The following is a 25,417-nucleotide window of genomic DNA, read 5'->3' as shown; positions in this document are numbered from 1 at the left end:
GCACTCCTGAATGCAGAGCACTGGGGGGGCTTGCTTTGCCTATGTCAAACCTGTGCTCTGGAGGGTGGCCATGGAGGAACTGCTGTTAGGCGACGTCCCCCTGTCACAGCAGCAAATTGGAGTGGGGGCAAAGGTTTCAAATGAGTTTGGTTCCATTGTGCCTGAAGAGTGCAGCTCCTAACAGCTGCAGAGAGTGAGCTCCAGTGCTGGAGGGTGGCAGCAGGGAAGGGAGCTGGAGTGAGCTGAGCATGGGGGCCATGGGGGTGTTAGGTTGAGGCTGGGGCTGGGTGACCTTGTCCTAAGCAAAGCAGCTCCAGGGCTCCCTGGCTCCCTCAGGATGTGCAGTGTCACAGGTTCTGTTCTGTTTCCAGCCAGAGGAATGCACTGCCCCTGCCTGTGCCAGGGCTGCTGCCTCTGCTCCTCCAGCACAGCCTTTGAGCCAGGAGCAGCTGCTGAGGCAGCAAGTGCTTGAGAAGGAAAAGGAGCTGCTGGAGCTGCGGCAGAAGCTCTCAGAGCTGGAGCAGGCCCAAGCACAGGTGAGCAGGACAGGTGGTGACACTTTGCTGGGGGGGGCTCAGGCTCTTGGGGACAGAACTTGGCTGTGCTGGGAGCTGCCAGCCCTCAGCTGGTGCTGCTGCCTGGGAAGCAGAGCTCTGTGAGGAGTGGAGCAGTGCCAGTTCATCTGGGGAGCTTGGCCAGGACGTGGTGACCTCAAAACTAAGACTTGCACTCAAAAGGGAGGCAAAAAAAGGTCCTGAGTTTCCCTCCCCAATGATCCCTGCCTGTGATCCTCCTCTTCCAGCCCTTCTTGTGGCTCACAGCAAGCCAGGCTTCCTCAAAGCTCTGCTCTGTGGAAGGACAAGGAGGCCTGGCTGCTGGCAATCAAGTCCATTGCTCCTCAGGCCAGGCTGGTTGGATGCCAGCCTCTGAAGATGGCAGCTAAGCTGCAGGGCTTTGCCTTTGCCATTGAAAGTTTGCTGTGCTGGCAGCTGGAGGCAAAGCCAAGCACCTCAGAAGGGCCACAAGAGGGAAAGTGTCTCAGGGGCTGGGCAGCTGAGTGGCCTTGAGCAGGAGGGCTGGGGAGAAGCAGGAAGGCTGCAGTGAGGCCCTGTGTGAAGGGCCACAGCTTGCAGTGCTGCTCTGGAGCCCTGATTCTGCACTGGGCTTGGATTGGATCTTTTGTAAGGGGGCTCCATGGCTGCAGTGCTGGTGATGAGCAGTGCAGGGCTCCTTAGCAGGGCAGGGGCTGAGCCTCACAGCTTTCAAGACACTTCTGGTGGTGGCTTTGGTTTGCAGAGAGGATCTGAGCAGCTCAGAGTCAGAGCTGTGCCAGGCAGCCCAGTGGTGGATTTGTCTGTCTTGCAGGCTGCCTCTCTGGGTGTTCAGCAAGGATCATCTCCTGCAGCTCCAGCTCCAGCCCCTGCTGAGCAGCACAGGGCTGCCACAGCTCATCTGGCAGCTAAAGGCCCTGCTCAGCCTGCTGTGCAAGCTGAGGAGAAGCAACCCTGCCCAAGTCCTCCCCAGCGTGCTGCCCCCCAGGCAAGGGACAGCACAAAGGTGTCTGGAGTCAGCAAGCAGCAATCAAGGCTGAAAAGACATCTTGAGGATAAGGCAGAGGGCGAAGAGAAGGAGGGGAAGAAAAGGAGGAGCTGCAGGGAGAAGGAAGCCAAAGCAGAAGCCGAGACATGCAGAGGCAGAGCAGCAGGCAGCAGAGGCAAAGGGCTGAGTGGTGCTGCTCACAGAGCCTCAGAAGAAGGCTTAGAAGTTAGTCTCCTCCTTCAGCAACTCCTCAAATTAGAGAGCTGCCTCAGATAGCCCTGAGCAGGCTGAGGGGGCAGGGGGCAGGCCAGTGGCCAGAGCCGGCGGAGATTGCCCAGAGAGCAGAGTCTGGGAGGAGCTGCAGGAGCCAAGGGCAGGAAGAGAGCCAAGGAGGCTCCCTACAGCCTCAGCACTCAGAGGTGAGGAGCTCAGCATCCTGCTCTGCTCTTCAGGCCAGGCTTTGCTTGTTCCTGGCTGCTTTCTAGGCTGGGATCTCTTGCCCTTGAGGGTTGTCAAGGCCTGGTGCAGGCTGCCCAGGGCAGTGGTGGAGTCCCCATCCCTGGGGGGTTGGTGTGGTGCTGAGGGCCATGGTTTGGGGGTGCCCTAGCAATGGGAGCATGGTTGGAGTGGAGCTGAAAGAGCTCTTCCAGCCAGAAAGGTTCTCTGCTTCTGCTGGCTCTTCAGGCTCTTGGGCTTGGGCAGGAAGTGCTGGCTGCCTCCTTGGAGAGGTGTCAAACTCCTCCTGGGGCAGGAGAAGCCAAGAGCAGGCCCCAGGAGAAGTGTCAGCCTCAGCAGGCCCTTGAGGAGGAAGTGGGGAGCCAAGGTGACCTCCAAATGCTGCCCACAGCCTTGGCTCAGCAGAGCTGATGCTGAGGCAGAGCCTTGCTGACAGTGCCCTGGGGCTGTGTTGTCTCTGCCTGCAGCAGAGCTTTGCTTTGTGCCTGGGGCTGCCCTTGGCTCCTGGGCAGCCTGCTGTGCTCTCTGGGTGCTGCTGTGGTGCTGCAGCCCTGCAGTGAGCACTGGAGCTGGCTGGAGCTTGTAGAAAGGATCCAAGTGCTGCTCCAGCTGACAAGTGAGATGAGCAGAGGCTGCCCTTGGCTCTTCTGCCGGGGTGGGACCCCCTGTGCCCCCAGGGGGGATCCCCTGTGCCCCCGGGGCAGACACTGGCCCAGAGTCCAGGTCCCTGTGAGCCTGAAGAGGAAGCCCAGGATGTTTAAGTGGGCAGTCAGTTCCTGTTGCTCCTTGATTCCTCCAAGCCCCTTGGCTGACCTCCTCAGACCTCCAGCATGTTTGACACTGAGGGTGGTGAGAGCCTGGCCCCAGTTGCCCAGGGAGGGGTAGGTGCCCCACTGCTGGCACCACTTCAGGTCAGGTTGCTTGGGGCTCAGAGCTCCCTGCTGTGCCTGCAGCTGTTCTGCTGAGTGCTGCTGCTTGGGCTGGCTGCCCTTGGAAGCTCCCTTCCCACCTCAAGGCCTCAAGGAGTCATCCAATGGAACTCTCCCCCCAGGCTGTGAGGCCAGGCTGCCTCTGCACATCCAAGGGGAAGGCCGAGGGCCCTGGCTCTGCTTCAGCCTTGAGCAGCTGGACCCTGGGCAGCTGTTGGTTGGCTCCAGCAACAGCTCTGAGGTGAGCAGCAGGGGCTGGCAGGGCTTGGGGGGAAGTCCCACTGTGGAGACAGGCTGTGGGAGCTGGGGCTGTTCAGGCTGGGGAAGAGAAGGCTCCAGGGAGAGCTCAGAGCAGCCTTCCAGGAGCTGTGGGAGCTCCAGGAGAGCTGGGGAGGGACTTTGGCCAAGGGCTGGGAGGGGGGATGAGAGGGAATGGGGTGAAGCTTGGGGAGGGCAGCTTGAGCCTGGAGCTTAGGAAGAGTCTTTAGAGTGAGAGGAGGGAGAGCCTGGCACAGGCTGCCCAGGGAGGCTGTGGCTGCCCCCTCCCTGCAGGTGCTGAGGGCCAGGCTGGATGAGGCCTGGAGCAGCCTGGGCTGGTGGGAGGGGTCTCTGCCTCTGGTGGGGGTTGGAACTGGATGAGCTGGAAGGTCCCTTCCAACCAAGCCATTCCAGGATCCATTCTATGAAGTCCTGGCTGCTTGGCATCAAACCCCCAAAGGCTGAACTCCCCTTTGGCTTCTGCCAAGCAGCAGCAGGCAGCATCCTCTGCCTTTGCCAGCTGTCAGCTTGTGCTGCTCTGGGCTGGCCCTGCAGGCCAAAAGCCCAAATGGAAGCTGATGGAGATTCCCTCCCCCTCTCCCTTGGCTGGGAAGGTCAAGCAAATCAGGCAGGAGAAAGGAGAGGTAAGCTCAGGACAGCAAATGGTCTGGAATCTGTTGGGCAGAAGAAAAGGTCCTTGTTCCACTCTCTTTGTGTAGATCTCAGTCCCAGGGCAGGTTCCAAAGGGATAGGGTGAAGGGCAGGGGGCAAAGCATCCAAAGGCAGCCCCAGCTGGCACTGGACTCCCTTGGTGCCAGTGGCTGCAGCTCTTCAGGAGGTGTGGATGCAGCAGGGAGCAGCAGGGGGGGGATGCAGCAGCCCTGGGGAGCCTTCTGTGCAGCAGTGGCTGTGCAGGGGAAAGAGAGAGCAGGAGCAGAGCTCTGCCCTGCCTAGCAAGGCTTGCTGGGCAGGGAGGGGCAGTGGCATAGAGCCCCTTGGAGCCAGGGGCCCCCTCCTCCTGGGAGGGGGAAAGCCAAGTCTCTCTCTGCCCAGCCAGAGCAGCTGGGGCTGGGCTCTTTTCAGCCCCCATCAAGGGGGGTGTAACCCTGCAGGGAGGTGCTTGGGCAGGACACAAATCAGCCTCCTGGAAGGCAAGAAGGTTCCTCAGGGCTTGCCATGGGATGTCTTGCAGGTGATCCTGCACAAGACAGGAGCCATCCATGCCTCCTGCAGCTGCAGCTCTGGGCTCCTGCTTCAGCTCCTGCCCCTGCCAGGGCCTCCTTTGGCCAGATGAGTTCCAACTCCTGCAGGTCTGCTTCTGTCCCCCTGTCCTGGGGCACTTGAGAGAGGAGTTGAGGTGCAGTGTGGAAGGATCCCCTGAGCCTGGGCCCTTGGCTGTCAGGTGAGAGGCTGAGTGCAGCCCCCTGTGCTGTGAGAGCAGCTTTGCAGCCTGCCAGCAGCAGTGCAAGCTGCAGGCTCTGCAGTGCTCTGCAGCCAAGCCAAGGCCTCCTCTGCTGTGTCCCCCCAGGGGCTGTGTCTCTGCACCCCCTCTGCGCTTCCATGTCCCTTGCCTGCGCTTCGGGGACGGCTCCTGGGGTGAGTGTGGCCTGGCCTTGGAGCACAGCCCAAGGGCTCTGCAGCCCCAGAGTGCAGCCTCAGAGCCTCCAGCACTGGTGGCCCTCCAGAGCAGCCTGCAGGAGGTTCCAGCAGGGCTGCAGGCTGCCTGGGCAGGGCTTTGCCATCCTGAGGGCACAGAGGCCCAAAGGACTGGCAGAGCAGGGTCTTGTGGGGTCCCTGATGGTCTGATCAGCCCCAGGCTGCCAGTCCTTGGCAGCAGGATGGCTGTGAGAGCCCCAGCAGGGCCCAGGGGCTGGGACTGCAGGAGCAGGGAGTTGAAGCTCTGGCCTAGCCCATAGCTGCTGTGGGTCAATGTTGCCAGGCCTGGAGACCATTGCCCCCCTGAGCTGCAGGGTGAGATGTTGCTTGGTGCTGGGAGGGCCACTGGCTGTCAGTGCCAGGGAATGTGGCCAAGAAAGAGCTCTGCCTCAGGCCCTGGTGTGCTCAGAGCCCTGGCTCCTTCTCCTTGCCCAGCAGAGGCCCAGCTCTGCTGCCTGAGCACTGAGCTGCAGGTTCTGCTGCTTCAGCTCAGGCTCCCAGAAGGCTTTTCCCTGAGGGGCTCTCAGCTCTGCCTGGGAAGCCAGTTCTGGGCTGACTGAAGAGCTGTGCTCAGCCTGGCCAGGATGCCTCTCTGTTTTCCTCCTGCTGAGGGACTTGGCTAAGAGAAGTGCTGGCCCTTGCTGAGCTGCAGCCTCCCCTCCCTCCATCCCTGCCCTGTCTCTTGGCTTCCTTGTGAGCAGACAGAGCCAGAGGGATGCCAGCAGGCAGCAGCCTGGGATCCAAGAGGAGAAGAGTCCTCTCCAGCTGCTGGCCTGGAGAAGGCCTTTGCAGCTGCAGGCTCCTGGTGCTTGCTGTGCCCTGCTGGCCACCCTCTGCTGAGAGCAGCCTTGGCCTTCTTGGCCAGGAGGGCCCCTGGCTGCCCGATGGGGAACTTGTTGTCCCCCAGCAGTGCCAGCACAGAGCTGCTTGGCTTCCGCGGCAGCTGCAGCTCAGAGGGAAGAGAGCCAGAGGCCAAGGGCAGCCTGAGCACGTCAGGAGATTGCCTGCAGGAGGCAGGGGAGCTGTGTGCAGAGGTGCAGAGCTGTGTCCTTTCTCCTAGGCTTCCCTCCCAGCCTGTTCTGTCGCCTGACCAACACCTCCCTGCTGCCTGTGGCCTTCACCCTCCGTGTGCCCGGGGACGGCGTGGCAGAGCCCAGCGTGCCCAGCGCTGCCCAGGGGCTGGACACCTCTCTGCCCTGCTGGGAGAGGAGAGCCAGGAGCTGCCTCAGGCCCTGTGAGTTCACCATCAGCCCTGGCAGAGGCACCATCCCTGCCCTGAGCTTCCAGGACATCCAGGTAGGGAGCAGTGGGGCCAGAGGGGCTTCAGCAGCTGGGGCTGAGGCTGCCCTGCTCTGGGAGAGGGCTTCAGTGCTGCTGGCTGGGAGGGGGAGGCCAGGCAGAGCCCTGCAGCAGGGCTGGGCTGTTGGGAGCTGTGCTGCTCTGGGGCTTGCCTGAAGGAGCAGCCTTTGGAGCCTGCAGGCAGAAGCTGCAGCTCCTGCCCCCCAGGCTCCAGGCCAGAAGCCACTGCTGAGGCTTTCAGAGCTGCTTAGGCTGATTCCTTGGCCTGCAGCTGGGCAGAGGAAGGCTGAGGGCAGCAGGAGGCTGTTGCAGGGAGAGATGTGGCTGGAGGAAGCAGTTAGCTTCTCTGCCTGCTCTTCTTCCTCCTGTGCTGTGGGCAGGATGAGTTGGATTCCCTGCAGTGCTCTGCAGGGGGACTGCAGAAGCTGTGGTGGCTGTGAGCTGAGCAGGTTCTGCTGGGCCAAGCTTCTGCAGCAGCTTCCCCCTGCACAGCTGGAGTGGTTCTGCTGGAGGCAGCAGCTCTGCCCTGCACTGCTGCTGTTCCCTGGCCATGCAGTGCTGAGTGGCAGCCTGCTGGGGCCTGCATTCCTCTCACCCATGGCCTGGGAGCTGCCACAGGCACTTCTGCAAGCAGCTCTTGCCAGCAGCCTTGTGGTGCTGCCAGGGCCTGTGCTCTGCAGATGGAGCAGCACCAGGGCCAAGGCCTCCCTTGCTTCCCATGGCCTGGGAATGGAAAGGCAGCAGCTGTGGGGGTGCTGAAGTGTTTGGGGCTTTGCTCTCCCCCCAGCTCACCCTGTGCTCCAACACCCAGGGCTTGTATGAGCTGGCTCTGGTGCTGGATGTGGATGGTGTGGGCCAGGAGCTGCTGGCACTGCCCCTCACAGCCAGGGACCAGCAGTTTCCTTGCAGCCCTTTGGCTCTCCTGCTGCCTCCAGCCCCTGCCATGTGGTTTGCTGGCTGCAGCTCCCCAGGAGGAGCCTTGCATCATGAGCTGGTTCTGCCCAGGCAGAGCTGGGAGCAGCAGGGCTTGCAGGCAGCCCCCTGGAGGAGCATCTGCCCAGAATGGCCAGGCCTGGCCCTGAGCCTTTTCCTAGAGGGCACAGCAATTCTGTGGCTGCTTGGCACTGCCCCTGCCCTGGCACAGCCTGGGGCCATTTCTCTTGTGCTGTCACTTGTGCCTTGGGAGCAGAGCCCAAGCCCCAGCTGGCTCCAGCCTCCTTGCAGGGACTTATGGAGAGCCAGGAGGGCTCTGCTCTGCCTCCTTTGCTGCAGGCTAAAGCAGCCCAGCCAGCAGCTCTGCTCCTGCCCAGCCCTGTTCTCCAGAGCCTGCCCCAGCTTTGTTGCCCTTCTCTGGACCTGCTGCAGCCCTTCAGTGGCCTTCTTGGAGTGAGGGGCCCTAAAGTGCTGCCAGGATGTGAGGGGTGGCCTCAGCAGTGCTGAGCCCAGGGGGCCAATCCCTGCCCTGCTCCTGCTGGCCACAGGCTTGTTGCTCCAGGCCAGGCTGCTGGTGGCAATTTGCAGCCACTCTGCTCTGGGCAGCTGTGTTCTGCTCCCTTCCCTGCCCCCTGAGGAGTCAAGCAGCCTCTTCTCTGCCAGTGTCTCCATTGCCTCTCGCCCTCTCTCTGCCCAGGTGTGTGGTTCCTGCTCTGGGAGTGCCCAAGCCCGTGGTGACCTTCGGCCGCTGCTGCCTGCAGCTCCCTGCCCAGCAGCTGCTGCCCCTGGGGAAGGACAGCGACCTGCCAGGCTGCTATGCACTGCTGCCTCAGGTTGGCATCACCCCCACCCACCTCCTGCCCCCAGGGCTCAGCCAGGCTGTGCTGGGGAGCAAAGGGCTTTGGGAGAGAGAGACCTTGATGCTTTCCAGTCCATCCTACAGGTTTGCTGGGAACAGGAACCCACTGTCTTGGTCTGGAGAGGGAAAGAGCCTCAGTTCTTGTGAATATTCCTGTGTTAGGAAATTAGAGGCACAGAGGAGGCCAAAATAGCAACAGCTAGACTCTGTAGTACACAAATAAAGTGGATGGATCAGAAGGGGAGAGAGAGAGAAAATAGGGAGAGAGAGAAGAGGAATTCTATTGGCACCCCCTCACCCCCCAAGACAGTTTGGGTCTGTGGAGGAAGGGTGCTGCAGCTTTGGCTGTAGAGCAGAGGTCATTGCTGTCCTCTGAGCAGCCTCTGCAGCTCCATGAGTTGTAGCAGGCACAACTTAGGACATGGAGAGAGGGTTCCTTTTGGTCTGCTTCTTCCAGGGTCTCTGTCATTTTCCCTCTCCTGGTATGCTCTCCGTTTTCCTTCAGAGCAGCATTGTCCTGCCTCCTGCCTTGGCCTTCTCCTGCCTTGGCCTTCTCCTGCCTTGGCATCCTCCTGCCTTGGCCTTCTCCTGCCTTGGCCTTCTCCTCTCTTGGCCTTCTCCTCTCTTGGCCTTCTCCTCTCTTTGCCTTCTCCTCTCTTTGCCTCCTCCTGCCTTGGCCTTCTCCTCTCTTTGCCTTCTCCTGCCTTTGCCTTCTCCTGCCTTTGCCTTCTCCTGCCTTGGCCTTCTCCTGCCTTGGCATCCTCCTGCCTTGGCCTTCTCCTCTCTTTGCCTTCTCCTCTCTTTGCCTTCTCCTCTCTTTGCCTCCTCCTGCCTTGGCCTCCTCCTGCCTTGGCCTTCTCCTCTCTTTGCCTTCTCCTCTCTTTGCCTTCTCCTCTCTTTGCCTTCTCCTCTCTTTGCCTTCTCCTGCCTTTGCCTTCTCCTGCCTTTGCCTTCTCCTGCCTTTGCCTTCTCCTCTCTTTGCCTTCTCCTGCCTTTGCCTTCTCCTCTCTTTGCCTTCTCCTCTCTTTGCCTTCTCCTCTCTTGGCCTTCTCCTGCCTTTGCCTTCTCCTCTCTTTGCCTTCTCCTCTCTTTGCCTTCTCCTGCCTTTGCCTTCTCCTCTCTTTGCCTTCTCCTGCCTTTGCCTTCTCCTCTCTTTGCCTTCTCCTCTCTTGGCCTTCTCCTCTCTTTGCCTTCTCCTGCCTTTGCCTTCTCTTCTCTTTGCCTTCTCCTCTCTTTGCCTTCTCCTCTCTTTGCCTTCTCCTGCCTTTGCCTTCTCCTGCCTTTGCCTTCTCCTCTCTTTGCCTTCTCCTGCCTTTGCCTTCTCCTCTCTTTGCCTTCTCCTCTCTTTGCCTTCTCCTGCCTTGGCCTTCTCCTGCCTTTGCCTTCTCCTGCCTTTGCCTTCTCCTCTCTTTGCCTTCTCCTGCCTTTGCCTTCTCCTGCCTTGGCCTTCTCCTCTCTTTGCCTTCTCCAGCCTTTGCCTTCTCCTCTCTTTGCCTTCTCCTGCCTTTGCCTTCTCCTCTCTTTGCCTTCTCCTGCCTTTGCCTTCTCCTCTCTTTGCCTTCTCCTCTCTTTGCCTTCTCCTGCCTTTGCCTTCTCCTCTCTTTGCCTTCTCCTGCCTTTGCCTTCTCCTCTCTTTGCCTTCTCCTCTCTTGGCCTTCTCCTCTCTTTGCCTTCTCCTCCCTTTGCCTTCTCCTCTCTTTGCCTTCTCCTGCCTTTGCCTTCTCCTCTCTTGGCCTTCTCCTCTCTTTGCCTTCTCCTGCCTTTGCCTTCTCCTCTCTTTGCCTTCTCCTCTCTTGGCCTTCTCCTCTCTTTGCCTTCTCCTCCCTTTGCCTTCTCCTCTCTTTGCCTTCTCCTGCCTTTGCCTTCTCCTCTCTTTGCCTTCTCCTGCCTTTGCCTTCTCCTGCCTTTGCCTTCTCCTCTCTTTGCCTTCTCCTGCCTTTGCCTTCTCCTCTCTTTGCCTTCTCCTCTCTTTGCCTTCTCCTGCCTTTGCCTTCTCCTGCCTTGGCCTTCTCCTCTCTTGTCCTTCTCCTCTCTTGTCCTTCTCCTCTCTTGTCCTTCTCCTCTCTTTGCCTTCTCCTGCCTTGGCCTTCTCCTGCCTTTGCCTTCTCCTGCCTTGGCCTTCTCCTGCCTTGGCCTTCTCCTGCCTTGGCCTTCTCCTCTCTTTGCCTTCTCCTGCCTTTGCCTTCTCCTGCCTTTGCCTTCTCCTCTCTTTGCCTTCTCCTCTCTTTGCCTTCTCCTCTCTTTGCCTTCTCCTGCCTTGGCCTTCTCCTGCCTTGGCCTTCTCCTGCCTTGGCCTTCTCCTCTCTTTGCCTTCTCCTCTCTTTGCCTTCTCCTGCCTTTGCCTTCTCCTGCCTTTGCCTTCTCCTGCCTTGGCCTTCTCCTGAGCCAGAAGTTGCTCAGATCTGTTGCACAGCTTTTCAGAGGTGTGTGTTCCAGAGAGCAGGGATAGCAGTGGCCTCTGCCCGTTTCCAGGACAGCTGCAGTCTGCTTATCTCTGCACCTTCCTGAGAGGCATCCCAGTGGCTGCTCCCCATACACATCAGCCATTGCCTGGGCAAGCAGCAAAGGTGACTTTACCTTTGTTGAGTCCCATCAAGAGAGACAGGATTCAGTCTCTCTCAGCCACCCAAATGTAAGCTCAGGAAGCAGGGAAATGGGAACCTTCCTGAGGATCAACTTCAGGCAGCAATTTCAGCTCCTGGGGAAGCAGTTTGGGCTCTGGCTCTGGGGTGCTGTCATGCAGGAGAACTCAGAGGGTGGTGAGAAGCTGCTCTGCCAGCCCAAGCAGGGAGAGTTGTGAGTGCAGCAGCTTTGGGACCCCCTGAGGATGCTGAGGCCATCCAAGTCTTGCCTTTCATTCTGTGCCTTCCTGCCAGGGATTTCAAACTCTTTGTGAGTTGCTGCTGTGCACACCTTAAGGGTTGACATTTTTCTACAAGTTCCCTCTGCAGTAACCTTTGATTGCCAGGATCAACCCAGGCTGGAGAGCAGCCCTATGGAGAAGCCCCTGAGGATACTGAGGGCTGCCAAGCTGCTCCTGAGCTGGCATTGTGCAGTACCAGCCCAGAGCCAGCTGTGCCCTGGGCTGGTCCCCAGCAGTGGGCAGCAGGGGCAGGGAGGAGATTCTGCCCCTCTGCTGAGCCCCCCTGCAGTGCTGGGGCAGCTCTGGAGGCCTCAGCACAGCCAGGGACCTGTTGGAGTGGGGCTGGAGGAGGCCACAGCAATGCTGGGAGGCCTGGGAGCCCTCTGCTGTGAGGCCAGGCTGGGAGAGTTGGGGCTGCTCAGCCTGGAGAGGAGAAGGCTCCAGGGAGAGCTCCTGGTGGCCTTTCAGTGCTTCAGGCTGGGGCCAGGCTTTGAGCAGAGCCTGTTGGGAGAGGGGATGGCTTGAACTAAGAGAGGGAGATGTAGACTGGAGAAGAGGAAGATATTTTTCACTCTGAAGGTGGTGAGAGCCTGCCCAGGGTGCCCAGGGAGGTGAGAGATGCCCCTCCCTGGAGCCTGGCCAGGCTGTCAGGGGTGCTGAGCAGCCTGCTGCAGTTGCAGCTGTCCCTGCTCAGTGCAGGGGGCTTGGACTGGAGGAGCTTGAAAGATCCCTTTCAGCCCAGCCCCTTCTGTGCCCCTGCCCCTGCCAGGAGCACCAGGAGGATGCTGCTGTGCTGGGCTCCAGCCCCGTGCCCTGTGGGCTCATTCAGCCTCACAGCTCCGTGGAGGTGCCACTGAGCCTGGGGGCCCAGGTGCCAGGAGAGCAGCACACTCCTGCCCGTGTGGCCGTCTTTGGGCGTGCAGGACACCCCCTGGTGAGTGCTGGAGGGGCCTGCTCCGTGCCACAGGGCTTGCTGGAGCCTGAGGTGTACAGGGCTTCTTGCAGGGCAAAGGGGGCTTGTACCACAGGGATCCCTGGCACTGGGTGAGGGGGAGAGGAGAGGCAGCGTGGTGCCCTCTGGGAGGGTGATCAGAGTGTGTGCCACAGCAGTGCACTGGGGACAGGGCAGATGGGGGAAGGAGCCAGCACTGTCCCTGCCTCTCCTCCTCTGCTCTTAGGAGAGGAGCAGCAACTGCTGCTGCCTTGGGGGTCCTGGGGAGGAGCAGCCAGGGACAGCCCAGAGTGCTGCTGAAGCAAAGGCTGGCTCTGGAATGAGTGAGAAGGTGCTGCAGCAAAGGCATCCAGCTGCCACCTCCAGTGCTCTTTGCTGCTTCTGCAAGAACACTGCTTTGGCTCAAGAGACCAAAAGGCTGCTGGAGTGCTGCCATCAGCTCTGTTCCTCAGGTGGTGCCAGGATTACCCCAGAGCACAAAGCAGAGCAGCAGCTTCCATGATCTCTCCTCTGCAGAGCCAGCTTGGTGCCAGCTAGGGCTGCTGGTCAAGGGGGAGCTTTGGGAGTGTCCCAAAAGCTGCTGCCCAAGCCTGGCTGTGCAGCAGCAGAAGCCAGGGAGAGTGGTTTGGGGCAAGGCTGAGCAGCAGCAGGGCTGGGAGCAGGCACAGGGCAGAGGAAGGAGAGCTGCTGGAGAGACTGCAGCCTGGGCAGGCTGCTTTCTTTCCCCCTGACAACAGCAGCTTGTGGCTTTCAGCTGGGGTCCCTCCAGAGCCCACCCTTGCTGCAGGCCTCCTGCTTCAGGCTTCCAACACTGCCAGCTTCCAGCAGGCAGAGCTCTCCCCCGAGCAGGAGCAGCCTCAGAGCTGTCTGACCCTTGCCAGCTTTCCCCATGGTGTTTTTCCTCTCTCCTCCCTGGAGCAGAAGGTCTCTTTGGTGAGCACTGGAGAGGGCCCAGTTGTCTCTGTGCAGCCCAGCCAGGTCGATTTTGGCAGCATCCAAGTTCTGCAGGAGGCCTCCCGGTGTCTGCAGCTCTGCAATCAGAGCCCCATCCCTGCAGCCTTCCAGGCAGAGGTGCTGAGTATCTGGAGAGGCTTCCAGTGGCAATGGCTGCTCTGTGGCCACCCGGGGCTCAGTTCTCCTCTGGAGCCTTTCCAGCTGGCTGCCTGAGAGAGCAAGCAAGATCTTCCATCAGAAGGTGGCCAGGGGAGCCTGGCTGTGGGGGCAGGTTCAGCTGGGGCAGCCCTCAGGAGCCCAGAGCTTGAGGAGAGGTTTGAGCAGCAGTGAGCCTGGAGCCTGTTTCCAAGCTCTTCCTTTCCTCTGTGGAAGGTCTCTGGCTGTGGGAGTCATGGGTTTGGAGCTCTGGGATCACAGAATGCCTTGGGGTGGAAAAGACCTTTCAGATCCTCCAGGCCAAGCCTCAGCCCAGCACTGCCAGCTCAGCACTGAACCGTGGCCCTCAGCACCACAGCTCCAAGGCTTTGAAAGCCCTCCAGGGATGGGGACTCCACCCCTGCCTAGGGCAGCCTGGGCCAGGCCTTGGCAGCCCTCAAGGGAAGGAATTGTTGCTCATGGCCACCCTCAACCTGCCCTGGTGCAACTGGAGGCCATTGCCTCTTGTCCTGTCGCTTGTACCTGGGAGGAGAGACTGAACCCCACCTGGCTCCAGCCTCCTTTCAGGGAGCTGTAGAGAGCCAGAAGGTCTCCCCTCAGCCTCCTTGTCTCCAGGCTAAGCAATGCCAGGTCCTTCAGCTTTGAACTGAGGACAGGGCTTTGAGCAAGCTGCTTTAGTTGAAGCTGTCCCTGCCCAGGTCAGGGGCTTGGAACTAGTTGAAGGTCCCTTCCATGCCAAAGCATTCTGTGACTCTCTGATCTTCTCCCTGGGATTTGCTGGAGGAAAGTCAACTTCTTGCAGCTTGTCAGTACTTCAAGAGGCCTCTAAGAACGCTGGGGACAGACTTTTGACTAGGACTTGTAGTGAGAGGCCAAGAGGGATAGTTTGAAACTCCAAGAGGGAGACTTATAGCAGCTGTCCTGTGAGAGCTCAGTGCTGCCAGGCTGGAAACTCCAGCTGCCTCCCCCTGGCTCCTGCCCAATGCAATGTGCTTGGCTCGTGCCCAGCCTGCCAGCACATTGCTGCCTCCTGTTCCAAAGGGCAAAACCTCTCCAGGGATGCTGCAGGGTTTGGGCTGAGCAGGGCCTCTTGTCCCAAGCACAGCCCTGAAATGTGGAGCATGTCCCACTGCCCCCACGCTGGAGCCTTGGGAGCTGCAGATCTGCATGCCAGTGCATGTCCTGCTGGCCAGGGAGCACTCCCTGCAAGGAGGCTGGAGGAGGAAACAACCTTCTCTTGAGGCCGAGTGTCTCTGGGGCTGGTGAGGTGGTGGCTAATGAGGGGAGTCTGTGAGAGGAGGGTGGCACAGGGGGGTGGCAGCTCCTGCAGAGGTGCTGCTTGCAGCCCCCCTAGCTCAGCTGCAGGCAAAGGAAGCCCTTCTGGTTTGCTGCCCTCACATCCTCGCTCCTCCAGCCCACAAGAGACCGAGGGCTGTGGCTCCTGGCCTCAGCTGGGCTCTGCCTTGTCTTGCAGTCTGGCAGAGGCTGGTGCTGGAGGGTTGAGCCCAGCCGAGGAGTGATCCCCCCCGAGGGCCAGGTGTCTACAAGAGCCTGGAAGGAGGCTGGAGCCAGGTGGGGGTTGGTCTCTTCTCCCAAGGAACAAGTGATAGGAGGAGAGAAGATGGCCTCAGGTTGCTCCAGGGGAGGTTTAGGTTGGACATGAGGAACAAATTCTTCCCCTAAGGGACAAGGCCTGGCCCAGGCTGCCCAGGGCAGTGCTGGAGTCCCCATCCCTGGAGGGGTTTCCTGGAGCAAAGGGTGGCCATGTCTGCCCAGCTGCACTTGGGCTTTCTTTCCATCCCCATGGGACATTCCCTTGGGTTTCTGTCTGGCTCTGGTTGTTCATCTCTGGCTGTGGCTCTGCTTCCTCAGCAGCCAGAGCTGGGCTGGCTGCCCTGCTCCTCTCAGCCACACTCCTGGTGATCCATGTTCTTAGGCTCAGTGCTCTGTCTCAAACACAAGCCCAGCTGCTCTGGTCAGCAGAGGCTGATGAGGGCTGGATGCTTCCTAAAGGATGGAGGCATGAAAGGGATGCCAGGGCCCCCCACCAGCGAAGCCAGTGGTGCCCTGACCACCAGATAGGATCCTAGAATGGTTTGGTTTGGAAGGGATCATCTGGTTCCAACCCCCCTGCCATGGGCAGGGACACCCCACACTAGATCAGCCTGCCCAGAGCCTCATCCAGCCTGGCCTTAAACACCTCCAGGGCTGGGGCCTCAACCACCTCCCTGGACAGCCCATTCCAGGCCTTCACCACTCTCATGGGGAAGAACTTCCTCCTCCCCTCCAGCCTGAATCTCCCCACCTCCAGCTTCATTCCATTCCCCCTAGTCCTATCACTGCCTGAGATCCTGAGCAGTCCCTCCCCAGCCTTCCTGTAGCCCCCTGCAGATCCTGGAAGGCCACAATGAGGTCACCTGGGAGCCTTCTCTTCTCCAGACTGAACAGCCCCAACTCCTTCAGTCTGTCCCCATAGGAGAGGTGCTCCAGCCCTCTGCTCATCCTCGTGGCCCTTCCCTGGACACCTTCCAGCACCTCCAGATCCCTCTTGTCATAGGGGCTTGCAGCCAGGTCAGGCCAGCTCAGGGTCTGATCCAGTCTGACCCTCAGGCAGCCCTTTGCTACAACTCTGCTGTGTGAAGCAGCAGGGGCTGGTGCTGCTCTGCCCACAGCAGCTGAGAGGATGTGCTTCAGGAAGCTTTCCCTGGCTGGGCACAACCAGAGCTGCTGCTGGGTGGGGAGAAGCTCAGGGGTAGGCACGGGCTGGCTCCCGCTGAAGGTTTGAGCTAGGTCAGCAGTTCAGAGGTGGTTCCATTGCCAGCTGTGTGGTCAGACAGCAGCAGCAGCAGCTGGGTGAGTGCTGGGCAGTAGCAGCTCTCCTGATCTTTTCCATCTCTGCTCCTCTTGCAGCCTGGCTCCCTGCTGTTACAGCTTCAGGGTCACCAACCGAGGCCGCCGCACCCAGCGGCTCCGCTGGACCGTGGGAGGTTGCTCCCTGCCTGGCCAGCGCCGTTGGCTGCCTTCCCTCAGCAGCACCAAGGGCAAAGCTTCCTCCCAGGGCCCCCCTGCTGCCTGCCCTGTGTTCCAGCTTCGGCCCAAGAGGATGGAGCTGAGGCCAGGCCAAACGATGGAGGTGATGCTGGAAGGCTTCTCCAGCACTCCCCAGGTGAGGTCCCTCACAAGGGCTGAGCCTTCCCCATCAGATCACCTCCCCTGGGACTTGTCCTGCAGCCCCCTGGCACTGGCCTGAGAATGTGAGCAAGAGACTGTTTGAAGGCCACAGGTTCCCCCTGGCAGAGTCCTCTGCTTTCCTTGCTGGCCACCATCAGTGGCTGGGGCTGCTCTGTGTTCCATCCTGCAGCACTTGCTGCTACCAAAGCAGGGGCTGAAGGCAGCTGCTGCTGTGGCAGGTGCCAAGGTGCCAGGTGCTGAGGCAGGAGGGAAGGGCAGAGAGAAGAAGTGACTCACAGCCTGGGAGCAGAGGCAGAAAGGAAGGCAGGAGGGCAGGTTTCCTGTGTCTGGGGGAAGCCAGCAGGGCAGGCAGTGGCTGGAGCTGCAGCATTTCTCCTCTGCAGACAAAGATGGGCAGAGGCCTTGTCTGGCACCAAGTGCTGGAGGAGAGGCAGGAGCCCAGTGCCAGCTCTGCTGATCAGGGATGTTCATCCCCATGGCACCACTGCAACTGGCAGCTTAACTTGCTTTCCTGGGAACAGTGACACTTGCCCCAGGCTCCCAGCCAGCCCTGCTGTGCCAAGGGCAGCCAGGTCTTGCCAGCACCCTTGGATGGGTCGCTGGGCCTCCTCCTGCCTGGAGCCTTCTGCCAGGGGAATGCAGCTCTGCAGAGGAGCTGCACCCTGATGTGCACTGCTGAGCTCCAGCAGCACAGAGGTTGAAGTGGAGAGGGCTTGGACTGGATGACCTTGAATGGTCCCTGCCAAGCCAAGGCAAGCCATGAGATGATTCTCTGTGGAGCAGCTCTAGAGGAAGCTCCTGCTGATGTTCATGTTTTGAAGGGTGTTCTAAAGGCTTGCCTCAAGAGTGGCTTGAAGAAGACTTTGTTGCTCACCTGGGTGGCTGTATTGGGGCTGTCCCCATGCAGTTCTGAGCCCAAAGGTTTTGCTGAGGAGGAGCAAAAGGCACCAAGCTGTTGAGTGCAGTGGTGAGAATGTCTCCCTGGAAAGCTGGCAGGGGCTCTGTGCAGCCAGCTGTGCCTGCCTGGCCCTGCAGTCAGAGCCAAGAGCTCTGGGAGGAGTTGGGTTGTGGTGCTGTAGCAGAGGAAAGAGCCAGCAGTGGAGAAGTGATCCCAGGAGCTGTCCAGAGCAAGGCTTGGCTGTGAGCCCATCCAGCTTGAGAGAGGACTCTGCTGGGACATGCAAGGCAGCTCTGTCCTGGGGAGGTCTCTTTCCAAAGCAGCTCTGGGAAGGAGGGCAGGAGGCATCCTAGTGGGGAGTGATCCCTCCTTGACCTGAAGGCATCTGCCTGGGGGGGGGTTCCTGTGGGTCACAGAATCCCAGCATGGGGGAGGTTGGAAGGGACCTCTGGGGACCATCCAGCCCAATCCCCCTGCTAAAGCAGGGGCACCCACAGCAGGTTGGCCAGGTTGCCAGTGTCCAGGGGGTGTTTGGAGTCTCTGCAGAGAAGGAGACTCCACAACCTCTCTGGGCAGGCTGCTCCAGGCCTCAGCACCCTCGCTGAGGAGAATTTTCTCTTCCTGCTCAGATGGAGCTTCCTGGGTTCCAGTCTGTGCCCCTTGTCCTGTCACAGGCTCCATCCTCTTGCCCCTCACCCTTTAGCTCTTGCTGAGCATGCAGAAGATCTGCTCTGGGGCTGCTCTTCTTTTTGAGGGGGTTGGACTAGAAGACCTTTGGAGGTCCCTTCCAGCTCAGAGCCTTCTGTGCTTCTGTGTGATTCTGTGATGCTCCAGGCTCAGCAGCTCCAGGTCTCAGCCTTTCCTCCTCAGAGAGGTGCTCCAGGCTCCTCAGCATCTTTGTAGTCTTCACTGGGCTCTCTTCAGTAGTTCCCTGACTACTTTGAACTGGGCAGCCCCAAACTGGACCCAGCTGTGGCCTCAGCAGGGCAGGATGGAGGGGGAGGAGAGCCTGCTGGCCACAGTCTCCTTCAGGAATCCTCTTGGCCTTCTTGGACACAAGGGCAGCTTGCTGGCTCGTGGGCAACTTGCTCTCCAGCAGCACTCCCAGGTCCCTGTCTGCAGAGCTGCAAGCTCCCAGCAGGCCAAGGCCTCAGCTGTGCTGGGGCAGGGGTTGTTCCTCCTCAGGAATCATTTCCACTGAGCTTCCAAGGCAGAGCTGACTGCCCTTGGCCTTTCTGTCTCCTGTTTTTCTGCCCAGTTCCATCTCCATCTTCATTCCATCAGCTCCTCCAGCTTTCTGTAGCACTGTGCTCAGCACTGGGGCACATCAAAGGAAGAACCCTTTGGGGCAGGGATTGTCCCTGGCAGCACAAGCCTCCCCAGAGCTGTTTGTGGCTGTTGGCTGCAGCCTGATGGCCACTGGAGTGCAGGAGAAAGGGGATGCAGCACAAGCTGTGGAGGGCAAGGGGAAACCAGCAGTGAGGGGGGCAGTGGCAGGGCCGTGGCTGGTGGCTGGCAGAGGCAGGCTGTCCTCTGGCCACCCTGCTGGCAGCCCCCATGTGCCCTGTGGCTTCTCCTGCAGGCGGTGAGGGAGCAGCTGCTGTGCCAGGCCGCGGTGGGCAGCGAGGCCAGGAGCACCCAGACCCTGCAGGTGGAGCTCAGCTGCCAATTCATTGCTCCTGCCCTGCAGATGTCCTCCACAGCAATCACTTTCCAGGTGGAGAAGGTGAGTGTCTGGCTGGCATCCTGGCCCTGGATCTGCTGGCTGGAAGCTGTGGCTGTGCTTGGCTTCAAAGGAGGAGGGGAGAGAGCTGCTCTGAGTCCCCAGGGCTTTGGCTGTTGACTGCAGCAGGACCAAGCTTTTGCTGTTAGCACTGAGCTCATTCTTTGCTGCCCTGGGGCTGGCAACAGCCTCAGCAGCACTGCTTTGCTCTTGTTGGTGTGGCACCACTGAGGAGAGTGGCCCCAAGCTCTTGTCCCCCACCCTTTAGCTCTTGCTGAGCACTGATCAGATCCCCTCTGGGGCTGCTCTTCTCCAGGATCAAGAGCCCCAGGGCTCTCAGCTCCTCCCAGAGCTGCTCCAGGCCCCTGAGCATCTTGGCACTGTAGCAGGGGCAGCAGGAGCCTGGAGGTTGCTGGCTGGCTGTGCATACTCAAAGCCAGCCTTAGGCTCCTGCAGGCTCTCTGCTGCATCCTGCTTGCTTGTCTCCTCTGCCCAGCACCCCTGGCCTTAGGAGGCTCCTAGAGGCATGAGTGTAGGTGACTGGAACTCCTCTTGTGCTGCTGTCCCCAGGAGAGGACAGGCCACTGCAATCAGATGGGCTGGATCTCTTAGCAGCAGCTGCCTCCTCTCAGGGGCCTGTTCCCTGCACATTCCTGAGGCTGTTCCCCCTGGGCAATGCTGTGGTTTGCAGCCAGCAGCAGCATCTGCTGTGCTTGGAGAAAGCCCTTCCAGAAGGGCAGAAACCTATCCAAAGAGTCCAGAGGAGCTGTTGGGAGCTCTGGGGGCTGAAGGCTTTGGAAAGGCAGCGGGTGGGGAAGGAGGGCCCTGGGCACTTGGGGGTGAGTGATGCTTCTCTCCTGTGCCTGCAGCAAGCAGGGGATGTCCTAACTCCTCTGGCCCAGCCTCTGTCTCTGAAGAACATCTGCCCCCTGCCCCTCAGCATGGTCCTGGCCTTAGGGCAGCCCTTCTCTCTCTGTGATGTGGAGCAGCAGCCCCTGCCTGCAGATGCTCAGGTGAGCAGCCCTGGGCCTTGCTGCTGCTGGAGTGTGAAGAGGGAGCAGTGTGGTGGTGTGCTCCTGCTGGGAGGGCCCCAAAGCTCAGCTCCTGTGCAGGGCCAAGAGGTCCCTTGGGGCTGGGGGTGCCCAGGTGAAGCTGGGAGCCAAGTGTCCAGCTCTGCTCTGCTGCTCTGCTGCACTGCCTCCCTTGGCTCCTTCCCCAGTGCCAGCTGCAGGAGATGCCCAGTGCCAGGCCTGTCTCTAACTGCCCACTCCTCTCTCCTCTCTGCAGCTGTGGGACGTGGTCACAGAGGTGGAGCTGCCCCTGCAGAGCTGTGGGAAGCTGCCCTTCCCCTTCGTGGTGCTGAGCCCTGGCACGGGCACTGCCCGCAGCCCCCTGCCCGCGGTGCCCCTGGTGGTGCCCAGCACGGTGAGGATGGGGGCAGCACAAGGGCCTGACCCTGGCCCTGTGCCAGCCTGCCCTGGCTGGGCTTGGAGGGGAAAACCGGGGAGAAAGAGAAGAGCAGGAGGGAACTGTCCCAGCAGCAGGCAGGGCTGGGAGCTGTCTCTGCTGAGGGGATGCAATCACAGGATCCTTGGGCTTGGAAGAGCCCTTTCAGATCCTCAAGGCCAGCTGGGAGCTCAGCACTGCCAGGCCAGCCCCAAACCCTGGCCCTTGGCACCACATCTCCACAGCTTTTCAGTCCCTCCGGGGCTGGGGACTGCCTGCTGCCCTGGGCAGCCTGGGCCAGGCCTTCACAGCCCTTGTGGGGAAGAAATTGTGCCTGATGCCCAACCTCCCCCTCCCCTGGCACAGCCTGAGAGCATTTGCTCTTGTCCTGGGTCACCTCCTGTGGGAGCAGACAGGAACTGCCCTGCCTGCCCCTGCCAGGGCTGCCCAGGAGACTGCCTTGCTCTTGCCTGGCCATGAAGCTCCTGTGCCAGGAGCTGGAGCAGCCCTTCCCTGCTCCTTCACCCCTCCAGCTCTGCTCCTCTGCAGCAGCTGGGGGGGGCAGTGAGGGGGCCAGGGCTGAGCAGGGCTGGAGCAGTGCAGAGAGGAGTTTGCAGCATCCCAGCAGCCTGCCCTAGCTGCAGCTGTCCCTGCTCACTGCAGGCCTGAAGGAGCTGCTGGCACAGAGGCTGGCTGGAGCTTCTGTAGTGAGTGGTGGTCCCCAGGGGGCAGGAGCTGGTCAGGACCTGAGGGAGCTGCTTGAGAGGGTCCAGCCAAGGGCTCTGAGGGGACTGGAACATCTGTCTGGTGAAGAAAGGCTGAGGGGCTTGGGGCTTTGTAGCCTGGAGAAGACAAGACAGAGGGCAGATCCCCTCAGTGCTTCTGAAGCCTTCAAGGGGACCCAGGGGGCTCTGGCCAAGGCTCTGTCAGTGGTGCCCAGGGAGAGGACAAGGGGCAAGGGGCACACACTGCAACAGCCAAGTTCCATCTGACAGCAGGAGGAACTTCTGTGTGTTGAGGGCAGTGGGGCACTGGGGCAGGCTGCCCAGAGAGGCTGTGGAGTCTCCTCTGGAGCCATTCCAAAGCCTCCTGGCTGCACTCCTGTGCAAGCTGCTCTAGGTGACCCTGCTCTGATGATCTCCAGAGGTCCCTTCCAAGCCCTGTGATTCTGTGACCTTGAAAGGTCCCTTCCCAGCCAAAGCCTTCCAGGATTCTGTGACCTCAGCTCCTGAGCCTTGGGTGGATGTCTCTGGGCTGGAGCAGCATTCCTCTCTCTGGCCCTTGGTGCCATGGGCAAAGGAAGCCAAATGGCTTCCATCTTTCCTCCTGCCTGCCTCCTGCAAGAGGTGCCAGGCTCATGCCCTCTTCCTGCCAGCTTCTGAAGGCACAGCTCTGCTTGGTGCTGCTGTGGCAGCGTGGATGGTGCTGGCAGTGGGGCTGGGCTGGCTCTGGCTGTGTCCTGTGCTGGAGTGGGGGCTCAGGGGGCAGGTCCTGGCCCACTCCTCAGCTCCTCCCTGCAGCCTGAAGGGGAGCAGGGACCTGCAAGTGCAGCCCTGTGTGCAGTGGGCAGCTGAGGAAGGCTGCAGATGTGTCCTGTCACCCAGAGCCAGGTGCCTCTGGATCTGCTTCCTTTTGCTCTGGCCTGGGACAGCTCTTCTGGAAGCCAGAGACACTTCTGGAAGCCCCAGTGACACTTTCTGTTCTAGATCTTGTCCTAGGCTCTGCTGCTGTGTGGCCAGAGATGTGTTTGCAGCTCACAGAATTGTCAGGGTTGGGAGGGAGCTCAAGGCTCAGCCAGCTCCAACCCCCCTGCCATGGGCAGGGACACCTCACACCACAGCAGGTTGCTCACAGCCACCTCCAGCCTGGCTGCAAACACCTCCAGGCAGGAGGCTTCCACCCCCTCCCTGGGCAGCCTGGGCCAGGCTCTCACCACCTTCATGGGGAAGAACTTCTTCCTAACACCCAACCTGAATCTCCCCCTGTCTAGTTTTGCTCCACCCCCCAGTCCTGTCCCTCCCTGACACCCTCAAAAGTCCCTCCCCAGCTTTCTTGGAGCTGCCTGCAGAGACCTGAAGGCCACCAGAAGGTCTCCTGGGAGCCTTCTCCTCTCCAGCCTGCACAAGCCCAACTCTCTCAGTCTGTCCTCATAGCAGAGCAGCTCCAGCCCTCTGCTCCTCCTTGTGGCCTTTCTCTGGAGCTCAGCATGAGCCAGGGCAGGCTCCTGCACCCTGAGTTGAACTGCACAGGCAGGAGGTTTGGTGGGAGTCCCAGGTGGGGCTCAGAGCCCTGGACACCCACCTGCACTCCCAGGATCCCAGGAGGGGGGGTGGTTTGCAAGGGGCCTCTGGGGGCATCCAGCCCAACCTCCTCCTTCCAGCAGGGCACCCCCAGCAGCGTGCCCAGGGGGGGTTGGCATCTCTCCATAGGAGACTCCACAGCTTCTCTGGGCAGCCTGCTCCAGGCCTCCAGCACCCTCACAGCAGAGAATTTTCTCCTCCTGGCCAGCTGGAACTCCCTGGGTTCCAGCTGATGCCCCTTGCCTCTTGTCCTGTCAGTGGGCACCACTGACAAGAGTCCAGCCCCATCCTCTTGTCCCCCACAAGCCCTTTAGCTCTTGCTGAGCTGTGATCAGAGGCCCTCTCTGGGGCTGCTCTTCTCCAGGCTCAACAGCCCCAGGAGTCTCAGCCTCTGAGCCTCACAAAGATGCTGCAGGCCCTCAGCATGTGTGTAGTCTCCCTGGGACTCTTTCCAGTAGGTCCCTGTCCCTTTTGAGCTGAGGAGCCTAGTGGCCACCACTGAGGTGCTGTGACAGGAGCTGCTGGCCCTGCAGAGGGCAGGGGCACTTCCCTTGCCTTGCCCAGCACTGCTGCTGGAGCTTTGCTTGGTCAGGCCTGGCTCCTGCTGGCTGAAGGCAAAGCCTGGGAGCAGCAGAGCTGTGCTGGTGCTGAGCAAAGGCCAGGCTGTGCTGAGGGAAGGCCTCCTCCTGCTCTGGAGGGATTCCAGCTCCCCCTGGCCATGCTGCTCTTGGGCAAGCTGCTGGGGGTGCCCTGCTTTAGCAGGGCAGTTGGAGTGATGACCTCCAGAGGTCCTTTCCAGCTCTCCCCACGCTGGCACTCTGGAGGGGACCTGGCAGCCTGGGGCAGGAGACAAGCTCTTGGAAACCAGACAGCTAGAAGGTGCTGCTGTCTGCTGTCTTCTAGAGGAGAACCTGGCTGAGCATCACCCCCTCCATCAAAGCCTCTTTGGTGCATTCCCTCCCTGCAGGGTAGCCTTGGAGCCGGCCAGCAGCAGGTGCTGAAAGTCTCTTAGCTGCCAGAAGCGCCTGGGGCCTTCTGCAAGGCTTTCCAGCTCCCAGTGGGTCACCTGGAGCCGCAAGAAGTCTGCCTGAAAGGAGAGGGAAGCTTTCCCAGGCTCTGCCTGCACCTGCCCAGGAGCATCCAAGGTGAGCACTGCCTGGCTGCTCCTCAGGATGCTCCCCTGGGCTTTCCCCCAGGGCCTACCCCCAAGGCTGTCAGAGCAGCACTGGTGGCTTCCCCAGGCTCTGCAAGTCCCTGTGGGCTGTGTCCCAGGAGCCACCCTGCAGAGCTGGGTTTGCACCAGCTGGCTGGGGCTGAGCTGCTCCTCTGGGGGAGGAAGCTGGGCAGGGCTGAAGCTCAGCATGCAGCAGGAGGATAGGCACCCACTGCCGGGTGCTGCACTTTGGCCACGGCAGCCCCAGGCAGAGCTCCAGGCTGGGCTCAGAGTGGCTGAGAGCAGCCAGGCAGAGAGGGACCTGGGGGTGCTGACTGACAGCTGCCTGAACATGAGCCAGCAGTGTGCCCAGGTGGCCAGGAAGGCCAAGGGCATCCTGGCCTGCATTAGGAGTGGTGTGGCCAGCAGGAGCAGGGAGGTCATTGTGCCCCTGTGCTCTGCATTGCTTAGGCCACACCTTGAGTCCTGTGTCCAGTTCTGGGCTCCTCAGGTTAGGAAGGACATTGAGAGACTTGAAGGTGTCCAGAGAAGGGCAACAAGGCTGGGGAGAGGCCTTGAGCACAGCCCTGTGAGGAGAGGCTGAGGGAGCTGGGGTTGCTTAGCCCGGAGAAGAGGAGGCTCAGGGGAGACCTCATTGCCCTCTACAGCTACCTAAAGGGAGGTTGTAGCCAGGTGGGGGTTGGTCTCTTCTCCCAGGCACCCAGCACCAGAACAAGAGGACACAGTCTCAAGCTGTGCCAGGGGAGGTTTAGGCTGGAGGTGAGGAGAAGGTTCTTCACTGAGAGAGTCATTGGTCATTGGGATGTGCTGCCTGGGGAGGTGGTGGAGTCCCCATCCCTGGAGGTGTTCAGGAGGGGATTGGATGTGGCACTTGGTGCCATGGTCTGGCCATGAGGTCTGTGGTGACAGGTTGGGCTGGATGATCCTCGAGGTCTCTTCCAGTGCTGTGCCCTGAGCTGCTGGAGGAGTGTTTCTGGGAGAGGTGGTGTGGGGAGGGGGCTGCCCAGCTCAGATGCCCACACTGCACTCTGGGGGGTTTCTGCCTTCAGGCAATGAGAAATATGAGAAGGCCTTCAGGAAGGTGAAAGAAAAGATGGCCAAGGACAGTGAGAGAGATGGAGAAGTTGTCCTGGGGGAGGCTGCAGCCACAGAACCACCCCCAGATGACTTGGCTGCCACGGTGAGAACAGCTGCTGCCCTGTGTGGCAGGAGCCAGCCTCTCCCCCTTGTGTCACTGCATCCCCTTGTACCCCACAAGAGGCTTCCTGGGGCCCTGCTAGCAGGTGGGACCTCCCTGCCCACACTCAGCCATGACTCTCATCAGCTGAGTGCTGCCCCAGGGCTGTCCACCCCTGGAGGTTGTCCCTGCTGGAGCTGGAGGAGCTTCCTGGCAGCTGGCTGAGATCCTGCAGGCCATGCTCATGGGGGTGAATTGATGGGGCCAGATTCATCTGCAGGTGCCACCTGTAGTCCTGGCCCTGCTCTGGAGCCTGCTCCCCACCCTGGGCAGAGCAAGGGCTGTGCTCCACCTCAATCAGTCAGAGCTCCCTAACAGCTCAGTGTCTTTCAGGAGGTGTGAGGATAGAGGCCACAGGAGCATGACCAAGGTTTGCTCTTCTGCTTTAGGTCCTGGATGAGCTGGGCCTGGGTCCCTCAGGGCCCCCCATTCCTCCCCCTGCTGTCTACTCTGTGGTTCACTGCCCAGCCAAGCGGGAGGTGCCTGCAGAAGTCCTCCAGCACTTTGTGCTCCTGCCAGCAGCTGCCACAGGGCCAGAAGAGGAGGAGGCTCCTGAAAGTGTTGTGGATGTCCCCACTGTGCCCACAGTGAAG

The 25,417-nt window shown here is 60.5% G+C and overlaps 2 long non-coding RNA genes across 2 annotated transcripts; both read left to right on the top strand.

The window, feature by feature from the left end:
* The first annotated feature begins 382 nt into the window (after positions 1–382).
* LOC137460059 (uncharacterized) lies at positions 383–3,215 on the top strand. The gene is made up of 3 exons (XR_010992629.1): positions 383–536; positions 1,366–1,958; positions 3,047–3,215. It is a non-coding gene; the product is annotated as an uncharacterized lncRNA (long non-coding RNA).
* Positions 3,216–3,745: 530 nt separating this feature from the next.
* LOC137460060 (uncharacterized) lies at positions 3,746–5,980 on the top strand. Its single transcript, XR_010992630.1, has 3 exons — positions 3,746–3,826; positions 4,375–4,584; positions 5,899–5,980. It is a non-coding gene; the product is annotated as an uncharacterized lncRNA (long non-coding RNA).
* The last annotated feature ends 19,437 nt before the right edge of the window (positions 5,981–25,417 follow it).

Source organism: Melanerpes formicivorus, unplaced genomic scaffold (assembly GCF_026170545.1).
Source record: "Melanerpes formicivorus ecotype bairdi unplaced genomic scaffold, bMelFor1.0.p_v2 SCAF_498, whole genome shotgun sequence".
NCBI lineage: Eukaryota > Metazoa > Chordata > Aves > Piciformes > Picidae > Melanerpes > Melanerpes formicivorus.
This window is presented reverse-complemented; position numbering and strand designations above follow the sequence as displayed.